Here is a 26,178-nt window from a genome sequence, read left to right on the forward strand (position 1 = left end):
TTGGACACAATCACAGTAGGTGTAATTGTAGATTAGTAACAAACTAAGAATATAAATACTAAGCTAACTTTAGGTGTTTTAAACTAAATGATAGTTGGAGGTGCTCCACAATGACTTAAGTACAAAAAATAACTTGTAATGTGAACAGAATGGAGTAAATTTTTCCATGACAATCAGTTTTATTTCTACAACTCTACTAAAATCTTTTCGTTAAACAAAGAAACACCTTCCTTTGAATTTGACCAACAAATTTTCCATAATATGGCAAAACTCCCAAACTAACAGACTCTGACATTCTCTTTCCTCTACTCATCCCTAAGTCACTTAAACAGAGGGAATTGCTTAAGCAAAATTATTAAACAGCAAACTTCAGTTTATGTCAATTTTAACTGATGGAGAACAAATACAAAGAAATGATGAAGTTGCCTTTAACCTTTACAGCATTACAAAGCTAGTTATAGAAACAAGCTGTAAAACACACCAAAAAGGTGAGCATTTCACTCCATTTTGTTTTGGCCATTTTGCTTTCAGAAGGAATTTATAAAAACACCCAAGAACAATGAACATTTGAACTTAAAATGATCCAGGTTTATTTTTACTCCAAAAGAAGAAGTCTCAATAGAGCTATTGATTTTCTAGCATTCATCCAATATTGCACAGAAAATGGACCTGACCTTGCAATCCCTAACAGAGACAAGGAAGCAGTCATTACAGTCATGGGTTACAATTGATTTTAGTAGGATTACTTGCATAAGTAAGGGTTTTCCGGGTACGACCTGTTGTCCCATTAGCAGTAAGACCAGGTGTACATGATTATGGGTCCTTTCAGCTCAGAAGGATGTGGTTTACCTTCCCGTTTTACACCCTATGTTTTTATTCCTGCGTATTTATTCCATATTGTTTTTGTTTTCTGGCTGACAGTCTCATCATTTTGTCAAGAGCCCCAGTCCTCCTTCCATATTGAGATTTATTGTTTTTTTTTTAACTGTGTCTTCAAATGTCATTCTGGGCTCTGAGCTAATCCCCGCTTTTATATCTTTTTCTTCCTCTGGTTCTGTTTCCTATGACAAAAGCCCCACTTTGGGCTAGGCACTATCTCTCACTGCATTTTTTAATTCATTACTACATTTTGGAACTCTCTAGAGATGATTAAGAATGAGACATTGTTGTACTCTGAACAACAAACACAGAGTAATTGAAAGCTAAAGCCTCAGCTCCCTTTCCCAAATGGTGTGAGTTTCTGCCTAGCTCTACGGAGGTTTCTCTCCACAGCTGCTGTAGAAATGCAGCTCCAAAACTGCACTGCTCAGATGGATAAAAACCTCCTAACTGTCAGTCTGAATATATTTGCAGCTATTTTGTTCTTTATCTCAAATACTTCTTTTTCCTTTTCAGTATTTGCTCACTGATGTGATTATAATAAGTCACATCTCCTCTCTGCCTTCATTTTGTTACATTAAATGCGAGGAGAGTGGAGGAAAGGTGTGCCAGAAGCAAAGTGACCATGTGTTTGTGCAGAGCTTTGCACAGTTGTGTTGTGCAGTGCCTGGCACAGTTGTCCTGTTGTGATTCAGGGCTCCATGGGCTGACTTTGTTACAGAAGGGGACAGCAGTGACCCTCTGGAGGATGATGCCAGCTTTATTCTGGATGGACACCATTATTCATTCAATTTTCATTGAGTTGCAAAGCTTTAGTACAAGAATTCTAGCAATTGATTATTTTTGTCAGTATTTTCAAAGAAATGAAGTAATGAAATGTACAGTATGTTTCAGTTTGCAATGATCATTTTGATGTTCCATTTGCAATGGAAATGAGCATATAACATATTCATGTGTACAGATAAGGAAAATGACAAACATTAACAACCCTTGTTCTATTCATTTCTAATATCCAGCAAAAAAAAAAATCCATCCTTCCATAGTTTTTAGTTTTGTTTTAGCAGCAGAATACAAAACAAAAAATATGAATTAATAGATAAAATAAGCTTAATTACTTTCTAAGTAAGTTTTACATGAAAATGACTGTAATCCAAACCACAAATTCTTTGTAAATATATCTACTAAAAACAGGTAATTCCATGCCAATTTTGTTTTATCTTCATACATTGCTTTATATGTGCTGTGAGAGAAAATTGCCTATGGAATCAAATAAATGCATGTGTATGTGTGTACACTTAAATTCTTTTGGTCAAGCAGCACCTGATCTGCAGCTCTCAGTCTGTTTAAGCAGACTGTGGTGTTTGCCTTATCAATGTCAGTCAGTTTCTGCACAATTTAATCGTCACTAAGAAGAAATGTTTTGCTCTTATGGATATAAAACAGCAAGCTGACGATAAATCATTGCAGCTTGTCTACCTTAAAATTTTAGAAGCTGCAGCTCTTTTCTCCTCTCATCTCAATGGGATGCTAACCTAACAGTCACAATTTTAAGAAAGGGAAATTGTTTTGAGCAGAAACAAATTGTCCTGACAGTATCACTTCATGGGGTGACATTAAGGCACATTGGGCCTGGGGTTAACAACTTACGCCTGGGTCTGGAGTACCAGAATGAAAAAACACACGGAGAAAGGAAAATAGGCACTAAGTTCTGGATGGTCCAAGCGACGGGCTGAAGCAGTTCGGCAGCAGACATCTCAAAGCTTGCGAGGCGGCTCGCTGTTAGCTGCCTTCCTGCTGCGGCACTCCTGACAGATCCTGGAGGAATTGTTATCTGTGACTGTGAAGGTTTCCTTTACTCCTCTTTTGCTGAGATATCTAGAGAGACTGAGCTGATAGTTGCTGAACAGTAAAGGAAAGCAATACCTGTTTTTCTCTGTTGTCTGCAGCAGAAGGTGCATGTGCCAGAGAAAATGAGCCACCTCCTAGAAGTTGGGGGGGGTCATGCATTGCTGGTCGGGGCATCTGGCGAGCTCTGCAAGCATGATCGCCATGCCACGGGTGGAACTGCTGCAGGGTCAGAGGCTGCCTGCTGTGACCTGAGCATCATCGCGTCCTGACGGTTCCTGCGGCCACGATAATTAATGTGGGTTCTCAAGGAGAGATGGAGACATCAGAGATTGGTCCTGGGGAGCCACTGCCTGTCAGGCTCCCGTTGGCTCCCATCACTGTGATGTGTGTTAAAAAATATTGTATGATTCAAAATTATACCTGTAAAACCTACAAGTAGAAAATTACTGTGTGCATTTATCTTTAATAACAACCTTGTGCATATTTATAGTACTAGTTTAGTAGAACGTGTTATACTAGTTTATTTCCCAGTCTGTTTTAAATGATATTATTCATTAGTAGTCATGAAGTGGTATGACATATTTTTTATGTTGCGTGTTTGTCACTACGGTTCTTAATATCTTTTCATAATGAAAAGGGATAAATGCACACATAGAATATTTGAAATTGTGCTTGTATGAGCATGGAGCGTTGTCTTAGGGTATTAAATTAGCATTTGGTGCTGCTCTGCTTTGTATGCATTTCCAGCAACTGTTTCAGCTAGAAATCACTATAATACACCTATATTCTGCTTCCTCAATTCATATGGCATTTAAATCCTGCCCATAGTGTGTCTTATAAATATAAATATGCAACTGAATTTAATTTTAAGCATGCAACATATTATTTTCCTTCTAATTAAAGTGTGATATTGCAATGTGGTAGCTGCCTAGGGCAAACAGGACGCAGCACTTTGCCAAACCTAAAGGAATACAGGTGCTGGCTGAAGGCTGGCAGGGGAGTGGGCATCAGGGCTGCAGTGGCTCCAGTGCCTGTGGGCTTGCCCTAGTGCCTGTGCCCTGCTGTCTTCTGGTCCTTCTGCCACTGTACTCAACAGGACAGCCACTGTCCTGATCCCCACTGCCTGCAGGGCCTTGAAGTTGGCTGACTGCAGCCAGACCCTGGCAGCTCTGGGATGGAAGGGATGGCCGGCTGCAGCAGCTCAGGAGTTCCTGTTGCGTGCTCTATGGATTAAACAAAACAACACACATCAGCCTTCTGTATAATGACTCAAAAACTGTTAATGGCCATCTTCAGTATTGTAGCAACAGCCAAGCCCTTGCAAAGAGGAAGTTTTCATTGAAACAGCTTTCATTTTAAACATTGAAATTTGGTATAGTATAAAGTATGAAATAAGTTTTGAAAGGAAGCTGATGATTAAGAAGAAATGCAGTGGGCATTTAATAAATGGAGGAACCGCAAGATAATTAACTGGCATGCATAAAGATTCATGCTTTATACCAAAATTTTAATTTTGCACATAAATGTGCCTGATGTAGGCAGCATTTAATCACCTAGCTGACAGGAGTAACTACTTTCATTTAACCTTGACTGAAGATCATGAATTCTAACAGGTTTAATTGGATACATCATTTAACAGAATGAACAGAGCAAATTTTTCTCAATTCATAGGTTCTGATTGACATGCACCAGCAATAAGGCGTTGCACAATTAAAGCTGATCTGTATTCCTGGCCTGGGCAGCAATTGCCATAGTGATGTGACACTGTTTGATCACTGTGGCACTGAAACTATACTGAATTTCCCCTTGTTTTGAAAAGGGCAATGCTTTAGAAAAAGAGAGAGAGAGAAAGAAATTTTGGCACTTTAATTTTATTTTTTTTCACATTAATCACATTTATATGCACAAACTGTAAGGGAAGGAACTTGTCTTGTTATCAGTAACTCAGGGGAAAGAAGGAAAAATGGTATCTTTTTATCCATTTAGCACATTATTTATGGAAAGTCACAAACGTGGCTCATCCATTAGGTTGCAGTCCACTCTGGGCCCGATTGCTCTGGGCTCCCTCCTGGGCAGGGAGCAGAGCTGCACAGCCCCCCTGCCCAGGCCCATGCCCACCACAAACACCATGCCAAAGGAGGGGAATGAGGCAAGGTGTTCACATTGCAAATGAGCTAGAAGGAGATGGGGAGAAGGAGTGGTACCCAGCAGTGAGCAGCGTGTTTCCTGGCATGCACTGTTTCATATGATAAAGCCTTGGAAATAATTACGGAGAAGCGGACATTGTCAGCCTCACAACATGGCTCCTGTCCAGCTGCACTCTGCCACTAGCGGTTCCCACAGGTCATAGTTTTGCCCAGTATGAACTGAAACTGTTCTTTCCCTGTTTAACCACATATATATTGGTTTTTATGTCTCGGTTGTCTACTTATATTTCACCCCAGATAACTAATTTTTATTCTATCCTTTTAGAAGACAAAAAGCTGTTCAACAGTGAACAGAGAGCAGGGCACTGTGCTGTGTTTCAGCCTGGCTCAGTAGAGCCAAAACAGTGAGAAATCATTTCTGGTTTCTTGGGACCTGCTGAAGCAGCGCCAGGTAGGTTTTGCTGCCTGCCCAGGAGCTGCAACAGCCTCACTTGGTGCAGCAAGTCACTTTTTTCACCCTTCTTTCTCTCTCTATTCCCTTGGGTTTAGTGCCAGGCCCTTGATCTCTCTTGTTGTCCATTTGTCTGTCATCATTTGTGTATAGGTAGTGTAAATACACAGCAGCAAGCTTTGTGGGAGCGTGTTGCTGTGGAAGACAAAGATCTTAAGGGAAACTGGGATTCTGGTGGGCCCAAGGACCTGAACTTTAACACCCGGAAGACTGGTCAGTTTTGAGACCTTTAAAATTCATTTATTTATAATATCTTTCTCTGTCTGAGGTCTTTCTGGTGTGATTCATTGTACAAAGCAGAGGTATTTGCCAGAGTAATTTATCACACGCTAGCATTTTTAACAATTTCAGGTAAATGGTGCAGCCTCCACAGCCAGCTGAGGCTGCAGCTGAAACATGACGCATCATACCTGTGGTGGGCCCAAGCCCTGCCTCCCTGCTCCGCACAAGCTGAGCCTTCTGCAAAGGCTGTCTTAGGGCTGCCTAGAAATGGTTGTTCTGCCATTCAGTGTTCTTCCAAAGCACCTCAACAAAACAACTATCTGCCCCATACCTAGCTCCTTCCTTGTCCCTAAGGCAGGGAACTCTGAGGAGGTCACTCAGCATTACTCTGGGGAAAAGCACAGGGAGTCCCCAGGACAGCACTGAGGTCAGTCAGGCAGCACAGGCACCTGCTGCTCAGGAAGGCCACCATTTCCCATCCATTTTGTTGGCTGCGTGCTCTCTCTACAGACGTCCACAAATATCCACACATTCGCTGTGCAGGGGTCTTTACAGCTGCCCCACGCTGTATGTCCCTGCCCAGCCACCCATGCTGCACTCCCTCATGCTCCTCCCTGGGGACAATGTGGGTTGTAACCCAGTGGGACTGTATGCATGCCTCAGTGCGACAATGCAGTGGGTGCGGAGCTGCCTGCTCCTAGGTTTGGGGATTTCAGGCTGCTTTTTGTAAGGCTCACTGCACTTGGAAACCAGTCTAATTGAAAGTCAGCAAAGGACACTGACTTGTGCATTTGCAAGTGTTTTATCTATCAATCACCTTTAAAATTTCTATTCTCTTCAGTTTCCAAACAGACATCTTTGCAGAGAGCTTTTGATCACCTATATACAGCAAATATAGCTGTAGTAAGAAATATATTTTGCTACATTTCAAAATTCTGTGGGAGAAGGTGGCATTTCTATTTTACTGATTGGTACAAGATCAAGTTTGCAGTTTCACTTTTAATGCTGCTGTGAACAAGCAAGGGACATTAGAGGACCGGCCATGATTTTCCAGAGCTTTTCTCAAATCTGCCTTTGGAGCATGACCTAGACAAAAGCTCGAAGAGCAGTTGATGTTTACACCTTTCTTACACTGCATAATTTAACTTCCAGAAATATAAAATGGGACAGCAGAAATATTTTTATGTGTCCTTACAATGCCCAAGTTGTTTCTCACTGTTTTTATTTGAAGGAACTAGACATAATTCTGGCTGCCTTAACCACTGCCTTTGAGAGCTACAGCTGAGAAAAGCCGCTGCCAGGAAGAAGTGAATAGAACTAACAAGGCTATTGAGCTGGCCAACAGATTAGTGAAAGGTCTGAGGTGAGGTCCTACAGGGCAGGCTAATGAAGCAGCCTACAGAAAGCACTCCTTTGTTATACACTACTGATCTGGCAATAACAGAGGCACTTAGCAAAGAACCTGATGAGCTGAAAAAATTATGTCATTATCATTCATTTTTTTCATAATAGAAACATGTTTTTGACCTTTGCATTTTCTTACATTTTGCCTCATTGTGTTATGTATTAACTGTAAGATTACCTGGTAACTAACCTATCCAACAACATTATGAGAAGAGAAATAGTCAATCAGAGATATTGACAATGAAGACAATTTATTAAATAGAATGACCGTATTTGCAACAATTAAACAATGCTAATGATACTGCCCTGGGTTGGGATACGCAGAATATAACACAACTACTTAGTTAAGCAATATGATAATTCTCTAATTATCTCTCTGAGATTTGCAATGGGTATTCCAGGAGAGAATAAACAATGGCAAAGCCATGATTTATCAAAAATCCATTTTGTCTGTTGATCCAAGCTGGCTCAAGGGAATCTGTAGCACTGATGGATTTTTCATTTATCATTTGTCTCCTGATGAGGCTGCTTTTTGTACACATGCACAAATACTTTTAAAAGATACTTTATTTTAATGTAACATTCATTTAGGAACTCTCTTGCAGTGCCTCTCTGCCATGGTCGGTGTGCTCTGTTACCGGGTACTTCCAAACTGAGTTTGATAACCAAACGTGTTGTAACCAGCAAAAATAGAAGATCCATTTGTTATTAAGCAAAATTACATGGCTGAGCGTGGCTAGTAGAACTTAAAATATAAAACAGTGCTTAGAGTTATTTCCTGAATCAATAGAAAGGATTTATTGACTGAAGGGGAGGGAGGGCACTGCAGAAGGCCCATTGTTTCTGTTTTAAGAAGCAAGATGAATGCATTTAAAATGTTAACATCCTGGCTGAAAGTGTAATGTATTTTAGTGATTAATAATGCCTGTAAAATTAAATCATGTACCTAATACAGAATAATAAAATAAATAACATAGCAGACCTCTTTAAAATGCGATGATAAATGATTGTTCTAAGGCGGCTGATAATAATATTTTCTTCCACCTAACAGATCATATTGTTTGGTTCTACCATGTCCCTCCTGCTGTGGCTGACAAGTGCTGGAATAGCATACATATAGAGATGAAAGGGAAAGTGTGTGTATGTTGGGGGGAGGCATAATGAAAAATAATCTAAAGGAGGAAACAGAGATGAAAGGAGAGAAGGAAAGTTGAGCCATTCACTAGATGAAGACGGTAAAATGAATTTTAATGGACAGCCCTTCAGCTGGTGCCTCCCAGAGCAGCAGCCCCATGGAGGTGGCCAGCTCAGCAGTCCGGCAATGGGAGAGTGAACTCATGGAGAAAATCTGCTTTGTTCCAGTCTTTGGTAAGCAACAGGTTGCTGTTTACCATTAGCAAACACGTTAGTACCGCCAGTAGCGGTGGTTTCTTTGCCATATTTTTTTTTCTGAGAAGACACTCTCCTATTTCCTTAGTTCTGGGGCTGTCGTTGTCATGAGGAGAATTGCTCAAGATGTAAGAAAACATAATTGTTCACAACATTCCTTACAATAAGTAATTCCTTATAATAATTCTTTATGAATATACTCGTACCATGACAATGTTAACAAATATCCAAATGTATGTGCTTTCCTCTAATTCTTCAGGAAAGCGTTGCCCAAACAGCAGAGGAACTGAACAATGGTCTCTAGCCAGAGCCCAGGAAAACCTTGCACCAAATTTTTTGCTGCCTTTATGGCATAAAAGATCCTGCCCCAAAGTAGAAACTCTGTTCGCCTGCCTTCCTGCTGAGTCCTGGCACACAAGCACTGTTTTGGGGTGTCGCAGGAGTAGTTGTTACTCTGTACCAAGGAATTCTTTGCTTCTGACAGGTGCCAATTACACTGTGGACATCTGCCCTGGAGGCACTGAATCAAGCTGACAACTCATTTATATCAATCAAACAACAACCACTTTCAATAATTTCCCATCCAGCTGGGACTGAATTTGCACAAGTGATCTATGTATTAGAGACATTGCCAATCCACAGAGACACTCAGAACCATGATTATGTTCTGTTTTCCCACAGAAACTCTCGCATCTGCACAAGAAAGCAACAACTTTTTCCACTATGCAAGAGGATGCTGACAACTCAATATTGGTCCCTGGCTGCCAAACTCAACTTGCAACAGGCAACTCGTGGCAGAATAGAAGAATTTTTTTGGTGTCCTGCTTGCCACATGCAAAGCCCTTCAGTTGATGTTATAATAGATGTGGATCCATAAGGTAATGCTGAAGTGTTCATTATTCTTTAGTCATAGTAGTCAATTTTTATTAACAATAGGTGAATGTGTCTTTAATCTCATTTTCTAGGTAGAAAATATGAGACGGGCTTATCAACAAAGCAGTATTAGGAGCAAGAGAAAACACAATGCCGGAATGTATTTGATTGCAATTTTTAATTATTTTGAAAACTCACTTTTGAAGCGGTATTGGCATGAGCCACAGCCTGTGGGTGCTTCACTCAAAAAGCACAGTGATAAGGAGGGGGGCTTGCATGTAATACCTTCCTCACAGCCCTGTATTTTTCTAAACACACAGTTAATCAGAAAACTTCTCGCAGCTGTTCCACTCCCTTTTTTGACCTGTTAAACCACCATGTTGCTTATATGAACTTCCTTCAAATACTTTAATAGAACAGCATATTTGGAGGCAATGAATTGGTACAATATTCTTCAGGAAAGACCCAAAATGTGCCCCTTGCTATTGTTTGAAGTACATTTACTTACTGACTGGAGCTAGAGGTGACAACTAACCCACAGACCTCAGGAATATGGTTAGCGAGCCAGAACAGTAGGCAGGCTCACCTTCTCCTTGTATTCTGTTGAGAGCTATGCCCTGCTGTTTGCATAAGGGGACCGGCTTTTATTATTCTATTCTGTTCCCACTACTGTGCACCAGGGCAGCACAAAGCAAGATTTAGTGCTTGGATATAGTATTTGCTTGCTGGCAATTGTTACAGCTAAGGCTTCACTGAGCCTTCCCTCTTAACCTGCTGTTCTCCCATGCTCATAATATTCTTTAAAAAAAATTTCTTTTCATCTGAAATTTCTCATGCTTGTTATCAGCTGAAATATGTGTTTAGGTTTGTTTTTTTTTTATTTTTTCCTTTTGGGAGAGACTGAATAAAATTTATTCATTCATATTTGAAGTGTGCAAGGGAGGGGGTGTAGGGAGAAAGGTCTCTTTTTTGCACATTCATAATTCACAAAAAAAGCTGCACATTACAAGATGAAACTTTCCAGGTGGCTAGCTTTGACTGCAGGATAGTCCTCATGCTAATTACAAAGATAGAATGACTGAAAGAAAAATGAAAGAGAAAAATTAAAAATGACACATATTGTGATTAACTCATTTGTTTTGTAGGTGTGTTATACAAAAGTTCCATTGCTACCCACTTAGAGCAAGTTTAAAGTAACAATTTCACTTAAGTTGCTATGAACTACTATAATTACATAATATCAATGTTTTGTACTGCAATTCCACTAAGAATCTCCCCATAGAAGCTGCATAAGCTTTTACTTATGCAAATGTAAGGCTAGCAGTGAAACCAGTGCAGAATCTTATGAATCATTAACTTCAACCAGAAAGCCAGGCTAGGGAGGTGGGGAATTGGCATGTGCCTCCATACTCTGCATCTCTCTGCACGCTAAGCCGATACATAAAATAACCCAGAGCTTTTGGATTTCATGCAGGAATCCTCATGTTTTTTTTCACCGATTTTTGAGTGAAGTGAGAAAAACATTGCTTTTCCACTGATGTGCTCATTATTACAAAAATAAGTGCTTGAAAACTGAGACATATCGCTAGGAATTTAAAACCCACCTTTTATTTCTTCAGGTCGCAATCCAGTATCAGTAGCTCTAGAGCCTTTCCCCATACGATGGATGAGACAATGCCTGCTAAACAGAACACTGAAGACAGCGCCTAGCAGGACTAAGACCACAAAATAACCACTGACTTTACATATTGTCATTGCTGGCATATACTGACCACACCTCTGCTCCAGGGCATCAAAGTTCAGATTTGAAAGTCTTCTTTGAGCCAAAGGGGGAAAGGTCGAGTTGGTAGCCAAAAGCGCAGGTAAAAACATCTGTCAAGCTACCAAGGAAACAGGACAACTATTTTTTCTGAGTTCCGGGTGTTGCACAACGTGTTTTCTTAATGCTCCAGAAACTATAACAGCCCTACTACAACTTACTTAAAGCTCATCAAGTAAAAAAAATGAATACAGAGCACTGGTATTTTATCCCTTGTCTTTTTCCAGCCGTACACTGCTATGATTTATAGAGGAATACATACTACAGCAGATATTTCTTGCCCTGTTTTGGTAGATAACGCAGAAGAAACTGTCAGTCCTATATTTGACCCAGTACTTGCAAGTTAACATATTCACAGTCATTTTTGATAGGCTTTGCTGCTTACCTTGTGGGCTATCTCACTGACTTGCAGGAATTCAAAGTATCTTCCCGTGAAAGCTCTCTTTCACCTGTATGATATTTGGCTTAATTCCCAAGGATTGCAGTGCCCCAGCCGTGCTGAATCCAGCTGGATGTTCTCCAATTGATCCTTTCTTATTTACACCCTTGCATGCACTATAGTTCAATGACTGTAATTTGAACACTCCTTTCTCTCTAGCTGAATAGTCCCCAACACACCACCTCCCTGATGTGTAATCACCCAGGAGACATAATCATTCACTCAGAATAAAAATAATTCTCCTACCGTTTGCTCCTTACCTCCTTTCTGCTCTTTTCTCTGATTTATTACACTATATTCTTTATGGAAACATTTTGACATCCATCCCCTCTGTTCAAGTCTTGTACCCACCCTTCAAGGGACTGCTTTGAACAGAATAAGGCCAGGATGAGTGGCTATCTCACATGCTCACTCACCCTTTCATTCCCATGTCATTTCCCCCCACCTCCTCATTATATCCCTGAGCCTTTCCCCTCCTTCTAGTTCAGCTGTGCCTTTTGCCCCTCCTACAGCAACCAGCAGCCCTACCTCCCTGCCCCCTCTAGGAAATGACAGAAAACATCTCCCGCAGCCTGTGCCCCCCAGGCCTGTATCTGTGTCCCAGGGTCCTGGAACATCCCCTGTCCCCCCAGCACGTACACCCATGTGGGCAACTGCAGGGCAGCACTGACCCACGGCACAGGCAGAGAGCAGGGACTGTTAATGCAGTGTCATTGAATTCCTTCAGTTTCCACATTCGCTGTTTAGTTAGACTGCAAGAGTATTTAGTGAGCCGGAGCACTTAAATGATTGCTCTTTAAACTTAGTCAAAATTACTGTGAAATTCCTTAATTAAATAGTTCAAGCTGAGAGGCAAAACGCTTTCCAATTCAGGCATCACAGGGCCCCTCACTGCCGTACCTTCCTCCTGGTCTTTATTGCCACCTTCATTTTCTCCTGTTACTCGGTATGCTGCCTGTTGGTTTGCTTGTTACCAGGATTGCCCCCCCTGACTGCCGACCCACCCTGCACTGACAAGCAGAAAGCTCTTTATGCTGAGTATTGATCTAGTGGATGCCCCAGCCTGGAGTGGAAGAGCATCTTTAATTTCTGACTCCCTTGGGGACATTTGATTCAAGGATTTTCATAGTGTGCCTAGACTCGGTAAGTGGCTGCTATTCAGTAACTGCTGGTTGCAGCTCTGAATCTGAATGCATGCTGAGGCCTCGCGCTGCCTGTGGCAATAAGCTGTGCCCTGGGCGATGTGTTCCGTGTGTTTTGGCCGAGGGCTGAGCCACAGACACAGGATATGCCCATATGGACTGTTGTGCTCTTGCGGCTCTATACACTGCTAGACCTTTTGCTGACAGCCCACAGAAAGCTTCTCACTTGTTGTCTAACTGGGACTTCTTTTAGACCTGAAGAACCTTAACCAGCTTCATTGTTTCTCAGGATGTGGCAGGTCAGTTTGGAAACATTTGGAAATACCAGCTCAAGGACATTAGATGAGCACCGGATAGAGGCCACAGGCACAGCCCCGATGTGAGGGCCTGGCTGCACTGTGTTGTCTGTGCTCAGCAGGCTGCATCCCGCATGCAGCACTCTGCTCAGAGGGACACACAGCCCCACCTCATTCCTGCCATTATCAACCCAGGGAAACTCCCCACAGCCCAGGAGATCGCTCTAGACTTACAGCAGAGCTAGAATGCAAGTGTCTCAGTGTTCCCAGAGGTCATTTGTCAGCTTGCACAATAACACCAGTGAGCAAGTCTTCTGAGTCCGTTAAACCTGGTTGTAAGCAGTGGATACATGCAGCAGATCAGTGGATGTTGGCATGCCCATGACAGGTATCCAATACTTGTGCAGACTTAAGAGGACACCACAAAATCAGCTTACATTCAGTTTTTGAATTCACAAATGACTTTTATAATTACAACCAATTCCAGCATAATCCCATGCCTGAAATCATCGCATTCTGCGGTACGTGAATCAGTGCAAACAAATTTCTACTCCTGGCCTGAGGCCTCCTCTATCACATGCTGGTAGGACGAGCAGAAGGACACAAGGACTCAGGGTCTGCTGCTGCAGGACATTGCCTTCAGCCACAGGTGGGGACTAATAAGCAAATCAAATAGCCCAGTAAAAGCAGGCACCATTTAAAGGTACCATACCATGCTACCATTCTGGATGTTCAATGTGCATTTATTAGGGCTGAATAAGGAGTAGTTAGATAGCTTTTCTATTTTAAACCTTGTACAGAATACACTTTATAATTTGATTTCTTTCTCTTTTTTTCTAGAAATTGAACATGCGATTACTAAAAACTGTGCTTACAACAAAGTTTTAGGAAAGCAGAATATTTGAAAAAGAGGTACATATTTTCTTTATTAATATGGTTTGATTTATCAATTTGTAAACTCACTGCTTCAGCGTGAACTTACAAAGCAGCTAAATTTCTTTAGAATTAAGTTGACAGTGCATGAGGATGAATTGCTGATACTCTTTCTGGCTGCTGACAGTAATTTCCTACGGGATAGTCTCCTGGCTGAGAAGCTAATAAACAAGACTCACAGCAGCAGAGACAGAAATGAAGATAAACAAATGAGAATTAAATCAGCTACAATAATAATAATCTTAATGCTGATTTTGTCTCCTTCTGGTCTAAAACAACTATGTTTGTTTTCTAGACTGGTGTTTATTTTATTACCTGTATTTCTCAAATAGCTTGTCTATGGGAAAACAGTGTGTTTACTCACAGTTATTCCACCTTGAGAAAAATAAAATGAGGCTTTTAAAATGATCATAAAACTCTTCAATTTATTTAAAGTAAAAGCTGCAAAAGTGGAATTGAAGTGCTCTGCTTTGCATACCGTATAAGAACAGCTTTGCTACATTTTCCCACAGCTCCTTAGAGTGCTAATTTTTTAAAAACCTTATCGCTACTTTCATTATTCGCCAGAGCCCATTACTATATTGAGCTGTTTGCAACTGCTGTGTCGTGTACCTCAGAGACCAACTAATGCACGGGCAGCAACAAAAGAAGGATTACAGCAGTGACGTTCAGGCGCACAGTGTGGAAAACAGGCAGTCATTGCCAGCATGGAGAGGCCACAACTTGCAGTCACAACTCACCACTGAACGTGTATTTCTCTGCATGAAAGGTGAGGACATAAAACAGGTTAAAAAAAGGGCATTTCCCAACTCCTGCATTGCAGGATGGTCCTTCCTGCTATGGTGATGTACATCATCATGTATCTCGTGTGAACAGTTGCTGAACGTGCAAACCAGGAAGTGAATGTTAGAAATCACTGCGTTATTGAATAAGGAATCAAATCTAATTTAATTAAGAGATAAATATACCCTTAGTAGTAAACAAATGTTGTCAGGTCACATCAGTGGTACTTGCACACTTTTTCCATCTTCAGAGTACTTTAAAAAACATTCTCATTTGTGCTCTATATCTCTCTGAAATAGAAAAACAAGGCTTTCTTCACCTAGGAAAGGAAACTGAATTCCAAGGACTTGACCAAAGAATACAGAAAGTCAGTATGCTCAAAATATATGCTATCAATAACATCATTACATTGCTCTCAAGGGTTATGGTTTTGCAGTTAGGTTGCAGGAATTTAATGGGCAGAGAGCTGAAAATTATGACCCAGCTGGATGACCCATCCAGTTTCAGTCTCATTCTGCAATCTACATAAAGAATGGGGAAACGTTCTTGGAGGTTCAGATAGTTATTTTGAACTGTTCTGACTGTGAGATGTTTCCAAAGAAACAAGTTAATGATGATCCAGATACTAACAGCATGCGGAGGTCTGCCTTCTCATGACGTTGCCATCACAAAGTCTTTAGACAACCTCAGACTTGCAACAAAAATTAGTTTTTGTGTTGCCATTTTAAGACTTTTTACTTCAGTAAGTCTAAAGATTGCAAAGAAAGTATTGGAGAAGGAGGGGTTTGGAACTAGATGATCCTTAAGGTCCCTTCCAACCTAAGCCATTCTATGATTCATTAGGCCAATGTGGAGCTTAGATGAACTTCTAAAGAATTCCACAATAACTGCATTATTTCTTGAAGAAGCTATGGGAACTCAAAAAATCCCAGCTAAGGAATTTCCCTTTATCTTAGAAACCCACACATTTTACACATATTGTTCCCTATTGCTGCATTTTGTGCAAGCATTTATATCAGCGAAGTAAAGGCTTGTAGCAATCCCACTGCTCACTTCGAACTGAACAACTGCAAAGAGACACAGGAAATCACCCCTTGATTTCTGAAGAGTGAAATTGCAGCTGCCAAACCCTGTCAAGATCCACTTGGAGTAGGATCTGGTATCTAATGCATTTCTGCTGCTGGTTATTCTTTCTTAAACTTTCTTTTCCTCCAGGAAAGGCATACCTGCGTTCCAACTGCTAATGAAAAAAGGGACAACTTTGAAATGTGTAGTCACTTTTACATTGTGATTTTTACTAATGTCATGTAGGAGTGACAGAATTCTTCAGTTAACATAATTCAAAAGAGAAGGGGAGGAGAAGGTGGAGAAAGTCTACATAAAATGGATTTATATTGCTTTTACAACTGAATTGTTTTCAGTATAATGTCACGTTCTTAGTGTGGGGGATTTTGCATGTGTCATGAGTCTACAGATGTTCTTGCACACTATGTGCAGCTGCACTATTTGTCATGGGTAAATCTAATAGCAAGATGCTTGCTACGTGTTCCCTCTATTCTTAGTCCACAAAAACCACAGAGGGAAAAAACACTGCCTGCTAGTTTGCTTGCTTCCCCTCTTTACACAGTCTTTTCAAATATTTCAGAAACAAATTTGGAAATGCCATCTTTCACACTAAATTCCATGGCACCTGCAATTGCAGCTCCACTGCCTTTGCTAGAATGATTTTTAGACTGATTTCTTTGTAATATTTCTAATGCTAATACAATCATTTCAAGCTCCTGAATTGGAACTGGGGAGATGTGAGGAAGAGTTTTTCATTGTAGTGTGGAGTTCTTCAGGAGTCAAATCCTGCAAAAGGGAGAATACTTTCTGCCACAATGACTATCCTCTGTTCTCACTGACTGCAGGGGAAACCAGGCGCCCTCCATGTCTGCACTCTGCAGAGCCAAATGCTGCCAGACTTGTGCAAACTCAGATGAGCTCTGCTGCTCCTCTAATCTTCAAATCTTCTTTGGAAATGTTCTCCTTTCTAAACTTGTCTGGTCTAAAGCCAGTGATGAGCGTACCCTTGGGATCCAGCTTCTTGCAAAACTATTCAGGCAGCAAAGCAACCTTTTCTAAAATTTAAAGAAAACAAAGCCTAAATTCTTCTCTTGCCTAGCCTATAATGTGCTGGTTAGCAGCAAGAGAAGAAAATGTAGAAAAGGCAGTGCAAGCAGAAATTTGGACTTTGCAGAAGGGAAACTTAAAGCTGAAACAGGAGCACATCCAACCGAACTGGCACAGCATAACATTTGAGAAGAGGGTACAGCTGCAGAACAAGTTAAAAGCATTCCACTGTCAAGAAGTATATGAACAAAAGTAGAAGCCATAAATGAAAATTACGAATTTAATTATGGTATCTCCTGCAGTACAAGACAGACACTGCCATACGGCACTAGAGCAGCGCAGACTGCGGCAGGCAACGTGCCAGGAGAGGCTGAGGGAGCTGCAATTCCTCAGCCCTGAAAAGGCCAAGGGGATGGCAGGGATTTATTGCTGCCTAAAAATACATCATGGGAAGCTATAGAGAAGTCAGAGCCAAATTTTTCTCAGAGGTGCACAAGGGCATATATTTAAAGAACATAAAAGCAAAGATGGTTCAACAAGGTATAAACATTTTTGTGATGGAAAAATCAGAGTTCTTAAATAAATTTTTGTACTGCTATATTGGAAATCTTTTAAAACATCCTGAACATAGCACATGCTGGAAATGCTACATATATGTAAGCTATGTAATCACGTACCAAGTTGCTGGAAAAGTTCTTTTTGTACCAAGGTGGTGATCACATAATTTTGGAGATATATAAAACGAGTGTTTCTTGTAATAAAAATATGCACCTGTGAACACAGAGTATCACAGAAAATGGAATATTCCAGTGAGACTTTCAGATGAGTGCCAGAAAAAAATATTGAAATACGCAATACATATGTGAAGATATTAGTTTCCAGTCTTCACATGATTGCTTAGCTCGAAAGTTAACTATATATGATCATGGCACTTCTGTTTCTAAGCACTCTATAATCATATATATGTGGGATCTAGCTGTGTTGGTATGCATACCCAATTCCAGAAATTCTGGGCTACCTCACAAATATTCCTCTGAGTGTGTGTGTGAAGTTTCTATCTTAGATTGAAGTGTATTATTTTAATTATCCTATAGCCTCACAGATTACGCTATGGTCCCTCCCTGTCCCTGGAGGCATTCAGGGCCAAGCTGGATGTGGCTCTGGGCAGTCTGGTCTAGTGGTTGGTGACCTTGCACGTAGCAGGGAGGTAAAAAGGAGATGATCATTATAGTCCTTTTCAACCCAGGCCATTTTATGATTCTATGATTCTCTGTAGCGGAAATGCTAAGTCAGGGCTTGAACCAGCGATTGAGCACCTGGTGGGAAAGCATGGCCAACCCTGTTTAATGTTGACATGATGGTAATGGGCCTCAGCAATTCTGTCTTGGCCTAAGTAGATTTTAAATTCTTTTGGCTGCATGTAGCTGTGAGGTACATGCAACTCAATTTGTTTCAATTTAACTTTAGTTTATAACAAAAACAAGTGGCTTTTTCTTGCGGATTAAATTGCCTATGGCTCTACAGTAAGTCATGGAAACAAGAGTGCAAACACAGAGGATGCAGATCATAGTCATTCAATCACAGTGAGTTTCTAGTGTTAAGAAAACATAAAACAAAATTCAAGAATACACCAGACAGAGGAAAAAAAGCCATCCCCCTGACCCCTGAATATCACACTCATCCTGGTGATGACTCACCATACTCACCCATTCCTTTTGAGAAATACTAAAATGTCAGTCTTAAGACTCAAAGGCACACTGGAGGAGTAAGCACAACACAAGAGAACAGGGAAATTTTGTCTAACAATTTCAACTCTATTTTATGACATCTTCCTGTATGAATTCGGTAATTTTTACTATTAGACTGTTGAAAACCTTAAACTAATAAATTAATAGGTCCTTATATGCAGTATGTTCCCCTTTGCCAACAGGAAGGCTTTGAGTTTAGTATCTGAAATAGACTGGAGGTGTTAAGAGGAGTTGGAAGGCAAAACAAGCACAGTAAGACGCCAAGGGTGAAGGACCCGACCATTGCCTAACACCCCCGTGCACCACTGTTTGAAAGATAACAGCATGCCTTCACAGACCAGTACAGCAAGGATCTGCACAAGCTCCATTTATGGCTCTGTGTTTATGGCTCCTTGCTGTACCTTGAAATGTTTACACAGCTGATTGCCTCTGCTTGGCCTCTGGAAACCTCCTCAGGCAATAGATGTTGGTCCAAAATGCTTTCTGCAAACAGAGCTGGCTGTGTTCTCATTGAGGACACAAAAGCAGGATTTCTCAGAAGCTGCTGTTGCTGAGGGCACCTCTGCAGGAACAGCTGATTTTCTCACTCACCATCCAAACCTCAAACACTGGCAACTGCTTCTGCTTTCAAAGAAGCTCTTCATACCCCAAGTGCTGCCGCCGCATGTACATATTCCTTCTAGTGCAAGCTGAATGGAAAAAGTATTCTATAATGATCTCTGATTTAGCTTAAAGTGCCTTCTTTTCCTTCATTGCATTTTGTCTGTGAGAAGTGTGCTGAGTCTTGTGCAGCTGTGTTCTTGCTCTTATTTGGCACAGACCTCTTCTGAGTTTTGCATCCATACCAAGAGTTTCCATCTTCCCTTTGAAAGGAGTGACAAATGTTTACAGAGGAGGGGAGCTCAAAGCCTGCAAGGATGTGAGTCAGGACAAGGAGAAAAATATTAAGCCAATGAAAAAAGCTGCCTTGGCTTCCAGTGCATGTGCTGTGAGCTGGAAAGTGAAAACCCAAATGGAGAAGAGAAATGGAGGACAAAAATTCAGATTCAATAACTACCCTTTTTTGTTTTCAGAGCACAAAATAACAGCTATACCAAGCCATAAATCATCTGACCAGTGAATGCCTGCCCACTCTCCTTGTGGTCGCCTGCAAGTCACCTACAAGAGTGCACAGGAGGACATGCATGAGGGCTGCCTCAGGAAGGTGCTGAGCCCTTCTGCTCCTGCTCAGACTGGGATGCTCAGCACCACATCTGATTGCATCTTGGTCTTATTTAGTGTATTTCTGACAGCCGTTTCCAACTTGGGAAAAACACATTACATTTTTTATGTAGAAATTAACTGGGGTTAAACCAATTTCCATTGTCAGACATGCCATTCTTTACAATAGATCTAGTGTTAAATCATGGATGACTATGGGGAGTTCCCTTGGATTATTTGATCAAATTATGTACTTTAAAGTATGCTTCAAAAATGTCATCCCAGCGTAGGAGGAAAAAAAAGAAAATAAGGCAAAGAAGTGAAGGGAAATTTGGAGAAATGAAATGTTGTCTCATGTATTTTGACAGTGTAGACATCAGTAGGTTTGCCAGACAGATCAGCTCCAGACTTCAGATACATCTTGAGGAATGCATGACTTGCACAAAAAAAGTTAGTCTGAAACACAAGCTACTTGCTAGCCATTTTCTTGACTCTTGTCTTCTTACACCATTTTTCTGAGTTTATTTACACTGTAACAGTCTATACTTTTCCCATGCCTGAGGTCCTCCCCTAGTCCTTGGGGAGCAAGCTGGGATCTGACAACATCTACAAGTTCTGGTGATGAAAGCACTTTAAGTAACATGGTGGGTAGGCAGCATCAGGAAAGGAGAAAAAGATAAGAAGATGAAGAAATGAGAAACATAAAATGATGGAGTATAGAAATCAGGAGAAAATACCACTGAAATGGTGAAAGAGCTGAGACACTGAACATAGCGGTTAATCATTACCTTGCTTTGCAAACATTGCATTCTAGCTGCTTTTCCTTCACCGATGTCTGCTACTCCACCCAATTACCTTCATCAGTAATAAACCAGGCATAATTGAGCTGCTTTGGCACCTGCAGGGAGTTAGGAAGAAAAAAAATTTTCATTGTTTGTTTGGATCTCCAACTGAATTTGCAGAATTAGAAGGTGTTGGGTGAGGAGGTTGATGTTGGGCTTTAAGTTAGAGAATACAGTAAATTTGACTATGAAGCATAAGATGCATTATACTTTAATACTGGCTATCTAGCCTTATACAGTACACTTGATTTTGCATTATTTTGATGATATATTACAACACCAAGTAATAGAGACTGGTTTACTGAATTCAGTTTGGAGTATCTAAACATCCTTCCTCTCGTTAGATTTTCTCTTTCTGACCCCAGCACCTAAAAATCCTTTGGTCATGTTCCACACCTTGACTATAGTTCCTCTACCAGGGAGCAGAATAATTCCAGGCAATTAAGGCACTTGCTCATATCCATTTTATCTGCAGATCTTGGACATGCAAACAAAATATGCTGGATGGGGAAGACTTGCTCATGCTGTTGGTGCTTTAGATCACTTGATAATCTTTTTCCTATGTTAGTTATTACTGAATGGGAATAAGATACATGCATGCTAGGGCTTCGAACAGATGGCACTTCTGTTCTGCAAGGAAGGAACAGGGGCAAAGGGGCAGCAAAGTTGAACCTCCCCCCTTCCCCGTCTTACCGGGATTCATTGTGTTGCCCTCCTGTTACAGTTGGCTGTGACTCTTTCTTGTTATAAAGAGATGTCAGAAGTTAGGGAGAGACAGATGATAACCTCAAATCCTTTGCAGCATTTTACCAGGATTCCTAAAAAAATAAAATAAAAGCCAGCTAAGGGAGTTGGAAAATGTCAGTTAAGCATTACACAAAGAACGTGATACATTTGTTGACCTTTCCTTTTCCTCCACCCTTCTCCTCTAAGATGGATTTAGTAGTAGTGGGTGCTCTTCCGCTATGAGTGCTTTCTTAAAAATAATTTAGATGCTATTGTCTGTCTGCCACTTGGAAAACATTGCTGTTTCAATGAGACCCTGCTGCAAATGAAAAAGGAGGGGTTATTGAAATGCCTCCAAAAATGCAACAAAATTTCATTCTTTTCCTTGTCCTCTGAAATGCGATGTGTTCTTGCCTTTATAGTCCTCTATTTTTATTTTTTTTATTGTACTTTTGTATTCAGGGTCTTTTCATCCCTATCCTCCATTCTACAAATAGTGTGTGTGGTATTAAGAGCTGAAGGCAGAGATGAGAGGAGAAGTGTTTTGAACTGACTAATTTGCAGGCAAGAAATCAAGCTCTTGTAAGGTGGTCCCAGGGGTATCTTCGCCATGAACACTATTTGAAATGACATGTAATCTCGTGCATTTCAAAGGCAAAACATTTCCTATTCTAAAGTATCTTCATGAGCCAGGGTTGGTTTACCTGTTCCCAGAGAATAATAAATCACCAGAGACAAGGAAACTCCTTCCCTCCCCTCTCAACATTCCTGTTCTTTTTCAAAGGGGCAATTGCAGTCAATAGTTTATTTCTCTCCTACCTTTTGCTGCTCTGATGGCTTATAACTCTGTGGTCACTACCGGTATATAGCTGAATGCACTTCTGGATTAAGTATCAACTAACAGAACAACCCTCTACAACACAGCAAATAATGGCGTAGAGCTCCCTTTTTGTTTTCTACAACAATGGAAAATTTACATCTGGCTGTTACGGTCTTCTAAATTTTTAAGTCTTTCACCACATTTCTTTGACCTGTCAATTTTTTAATAGGAACTATTCCACATCTAGAGAAATTTCAGTTCAGTTAACTCTGGAATATTGTGTTAATATCCTTTTTGAACAAAATTTACTGGTTCTTGCCTTGTTGGCATAGTAAAGGCTTATACACAAAAATCTACATTTAATTTGTGAAAGTAAGTATTTCAGAAGAGCCTCGCATTCAGAATTTCTCCCTATGATGGTGGAGGTTCAATTAATTGGTCTTCGCACCTTGACCATCTGGGAATTAAACAGGGACATCAGCTACAATTAAAATCCAAAGCTTTTCAAAAATAAACACAGATAAGTAAAGTATTACAATTTTTTTCCATTAATTTCATGGCTATTCTGTCCTAATGTCTTTAGTTAGAAAAAAAAGAAATGAATGCTTAATAAACTCTCTAAATTGACGTTGACCACTATTTCATCAGCTAGCTGATTTTCTCACTCCGTGTGGAGAGAAATTAGTGTACAGCATGCCTTCAGCCACTGAGCCATCACTATAATGAAGAAGATCCTATATAATGTTTTTAAAAAATCAGGACCTGTATGATTTTCAGAACCCATATGCTCGTGCTGAAACGTGCTGGCTCTACGTATTAATTATTCAGCTGCAGATAACAAGGAATAAATGTTGTGACTCGGACAGTGATACTGAAGGCTCCTAGAAACAAGAAGCAGGAGCACTGTGGTTACAGCATGTCCTGAAAAGAGAATTTTCTGAAAGAATGAAAAGCAAAAAGTTCATTCCCAAACCTGATAATGACATGAAACAGCAGAGGGGCCAGCACGGCTGGGGCTGCCAGCTCACGTTAGCAGCCTCAGCCTCAGAAAGACAGGTTTTGCACCACGAGTGACCCTAATGTGTGTTGTACTTGGAGCTCTACCAAGTGTCAGTCAGTCATGATAAAATATCATGCCCCAGAGGTAGGTCTTACACCTTATCTGTTGCTTTCCCTGAGGCTCCGTCAACTGTATTTCTTAATTTATGAGGTTTTTGTCCAAATGTAGCTTGGAGCATATTGAGTGAAGAGGCATAAGGCAGCATTGGCAAAAACTTTCCGAGAGGGTAGTGCTGCTCCCTGGCAGTGCATCTCCTGATCTGATCCCCGTGTTGACTATGAACCATGATATCGGGCCCTACTGCTAACAATCGTAAGAAAACACAACATTGCCCATTAAAGAAATTTCTACCAAATTACTCAGTAGCGCTTAGTACTTGTGGTCTTTATTCTAACTACCACAAGCAGAGAAATGAGAGAGGCCTTTCCATTACCACTGAGCTGTCACATGTTAATGCACAGACGGTGTTACAGCTGGAACACACACTATCTGATGAAAGTTGCAGTGCTTGACTCCGACAGCTGCTGGGGAGAATGCTGCCTGCTTTCTGAAACAAGAGGTAGCTGTCTGCTCTTCTCCTTTTTGCTAGAGCAAGCTATGCACCTTGCGTAAGTGTGCTCGAGCAACAGATTTGACCCTTCTGCTAGACAAGCTGAGAACCTGCTACCCCTCTTTTTAGCAAACCACCTCTTTGTGTCAGCCTAAGGACTTAGTTTACTCCCTGCATGCTCTGTAACCTCAGTGAGACACTGATCTCTTTTTCTCTTCAGATTAATCAGCCGTGCATTTACAGCATATCCACTTCTGCATGCATTGAAATATTTATCCAGGCTATAGGTAGGGACACATTAGCAAGAATCAATTGCTTCACTTTCAGGTTGCTTTTCAGATACAGATACAGATTCTCGGCCAGAAAGCGATTCAACGTCCTAGCTCTGCTGGTTTGTTGAAACTGTGTTTTTGAGGGGTATTTTTTTTTTTTAATTTAGTGCCTCATGTGCTGCATACCACTTACACACGGTGTGTAGAATACGTGCTTGTTGGAATTTCATTATCTGGCTGGAAGTAGTACAGTATATTGTTCTGTTTAGGGAACAAGTTTGAATTTACCATCGACTGGGGAGAAGTTCACAATGTATCATTGGGTCAAGGACAGGAAGCAGCAGCAGAAATAGCTATGGAAAAAGCATCAAAAGAAGGCCACTGGGTTATACTTCAAGTAAGTCAAAGCTCTTCATTACATCAGTGCTGCATTGCAGTGTTAAAAACCGAAGCTTTTCAAAATAATACGTGCCTAGATGAAAGAGTCCTAAATAGTGATTTAAAACTTCTTTTGTCTTCTCCACAAGAGAAGCACATAACTTCATAGTGAGGGCTGTTTATGTCAGGAGCACTGCATCTCACATAAAATATGAATTGCAGCTATCTTCTGCGCAGGGACTCCGCTAACATATTTTCCCAAGCACATGATATTTGATTTACTAATTTATTACCCATTAAAAAAAATCCTTCAGTAAATAAATGTGTAACAAAAAGAATTGTTACACTGTATAATCAGATGAGTAGATACAAACAGGGAAGATTGCTGTCATTATGCAGTATATTGTGCTAAACAGATGCACATGATTTTTTTCAAATTTTGTGCAATATCAAACCGCTTCCTTATGGCTGGGTTTTCTTGTATCAATAAAGTGTTTCGTATTTCAAATCAATAGCTCACTGGGAAGCCCATTTTTTCCTCCCTTCTCCCCCTCCTCCCTCCCCATCTCTGAATATTTATTTTGCAGCAAAGCGGTTTGGCACATTACAGAAATTGCTGCAGGAGCCCACTGAAAGAAGGTACCGTGTGATCGGTCCAAGTGCAGGGAGCTGCCCCTTCTCCCGAAGAACATCTCGCTCTGGAGGGCATTCTGCAGCCCTCCTGCTAAACTAGCTGAGAAGCCACTGCCTGAAGTGCTGCCTGATCATCGTGCTGCAGTGGATCTTTGGCCAGTAACACAGCAAAGAAATAAAACTTCAAAAACGTGATTATCAAAACTTCTCACCGCAAAGCCACTCAAAACAGTAAAGCCAGCAGCAGGATGACAAAGCAGAATGCATTCAATTTCCTAAAGATTGGTTTGCACATCCTAGAGTGAAAGAAAAAACAGACAACAACAACAAAAACCCACAAAAACCAAACCACCCAGAAAATAGTTATTTTAGTTCTAAAGCATCAAATACAGTTTCTGGTTAAAAGCACGTCTCTGTGCACAGGAAACAAAGAATTTACAGTCATCATAGATAATTACCATAGCACAGAATAAGGCTTTATTTTGGGTTAGCCTGGTTTTAATTGGATCTTTCCTGCAATGCAAGGCTGTGCTGCCGTGCCCCTGGAATGCTCACATGGTCTGAGGGTGCCCTGGGAGGGACCAAGTGGGGGAAGCATGGGGTCGTGGTGCTCAATGTGCTGCATGAGGGGTTGGTCCCAGATGTCTGGATCATCTCACTGAGGGAGGAATGCATTGCCTGCTGGGCTTTTACATCTTCCTCCGTCCTCTTTAACCTTTGTTTTGGAAAGCTTTTAATAAAAACCATTTTTGTTACTGAGCCTTAAAGATACATATATGCGCGGGTGGAGGAAGCGGTGATGACAGGTGAGGTTACACGGACAGATGAAAGAATCAGGTGCCCTTTAGAGCACGTATCTGTGCTGCACTAACCGGAATTTTAAGAAACTCACCAATTACCAAAAAATAAATTGTTTTTCGCTTGCCATTTCAACACCACGTTCGGAAAACCTCCGCCGAAATTAGGAAGGCTTTTCCTCCTCAATAGAATAAATTCTTTAAGCGACGCACACAGGACAGAACAGCCGGCCGATCGCGCTGAGCGAGGACGGTGTCGGGACACGCCGCTAAACGCACAAAGAAACACGCCGGCTGCGAGGCACGGCATCTTTGTCACCAACTTCTGCCGGCCGCTCCCTCAGCCCAGTTCCGC

The 26,178-nt window shown here is 41.0% G+C and overlaps 1 long non-coding RNA gene across 3 annotated transcripts; it reads right to left on the reverse strand.

The window, feature by feature from the left end:
* Nucleotides 1–370: 370 nt before the first annotated feature.
* On the reverse strand, nucleotides 371–26,172 carry LOC104911740. 3 transcript variants are annotated; one of them, XR_002116757.2, is made up of 8 exons: nucleotides 25,919–26,172; nucleotides 25,239–25,322; nucleotides 24,304–24,368; nucleotides 21,281–21,405; nucleotides 20,534–20,643; nucleotides 11,792–19,454; nucleotides 10,878–11,153; nucleotides 371–10,351 (listed from the first exon to the last, which is right to left on the reverse strand). It is a non-coding gene; the product is annotated as an uncharacterized LOC104911740 (long non-coding RNA). The 3 variants fall into 3 exon arrangements; XR_002116756.2 differs by having other exon boundaries at nucleotides 11,478–19,454; XR_794145.3 differs by having other exon boundaries at nucleotides 10,878–19,454.
* Between the last annotated feature and the right edge of the window lie 6 nt (nucleotides 26,173–26,178).

Source organism: Meleagris gallopavo, chromosome 7, assembly GCF_000146605.3.
Source record: "Meleagris gallopavo isolate NT-WF06-2002-E0010 breed Aviagen turkey brand Nicholas breeding stock chromosome 7, Turkey_5.1, whole genome shotgun sequence".
NCBI lineage: Eukaryota > Metazoa > Chordata > Aves > Galliformes > Phasianidae > Meleagris > Meleagris gallopavo.